Source organism: Atta colombica, unplaced genomic scaffold (assembly GCF_001594045.1).
Source record: "Atta colombica isolate Treedump-2 unplaced genomic scaffold, Acol1.0 scaffold141, whole genome shotgun sequence".
Classification (NCBI taxonomy): domain Eukaryota; kingdom Metazoa; phylum Arthropoda; class Insecta; order Hymenoptera; family Formicidae; genus Atta; species Atta colombica.
This window is the reverse complement of record NW_017259230.1, coordinates 1,357,917-1,358,903: the sequence shown is the minus strand read 5'-3', so window position 1 is coordinate 1,358,903 and position 987 is coordinate 1,357,917.

Sequence of the window (987 nt, the reverse complement as noted above, 5' to 3'; positions counted from 1 at the left end):
ATATATATATATATATATATAGAGAGAGAGAGAGAGAGAGAGTATACACATAAATAAAATCTATATCTAATTACAAGTATTTTCTAGTATTTTCACTATAAATTTTCATCTGTATTTTGTAAACTACTTTGATATATACAGTTATTTTGTGTGAAATCAATTTTCTTATGATAAATTCAGCCATTAATATAAATGTTGGTGATTTGTAACTAATTTATGCAATATAATGAAAAACATGATAAGAATAATTTCTTGATAAATACTTATAAATTGTCATTAGTAATGATTATCTAATTTTTTAAAAATCTGTAAAATAAAAGTGTTAAGAAATTATGGTGTTAAAATTTTTTGTTATTCTATCCTCATTAATTAAATACTTACAATTAAATACTTATGTTTTTACGTGATTTTTTAAAGATATAATTATTTTCTGTTATTGAATGCCTATTCAGAAGTTATATCATGCCTTTATATATACACAATTCTTATAATTTAAAACACTATTCTCAATCTTATTTTATATCAATTGTTATCAACGATCAAATACTATCTATTTAATTAACATATTACACATATAAATCGAAAGAGAAATTTAATAAGAAGTAATAAATGTTGATAATTTTTTATTTATTGAATTTTAATCGACGGTATATTACATATGTATGTGCACATAAAATTATAAAGCAAGTCTGAAAGGATATAATACTATCTTTATATCTACAAAATATTCAAATATATGAAATTAAATTTTCTATGTTTTGATTTAAATAATTTGACATTAATTCGACGCGTTGTATACTTTAAGTATAATAAATTTATCACAAATAAATTGTAAATAAATTTTTAATTGTAAAATATAGTTTCAACAAATATGATCTGATGTCCATATATTTATTCGTAAAATGAATAATAAGCCAATCTTTTAAATTGGTATGTTGAGATATTTTTTCAGAGTACGTTAGAATTTTTCATTCTTAAGTTTTATAA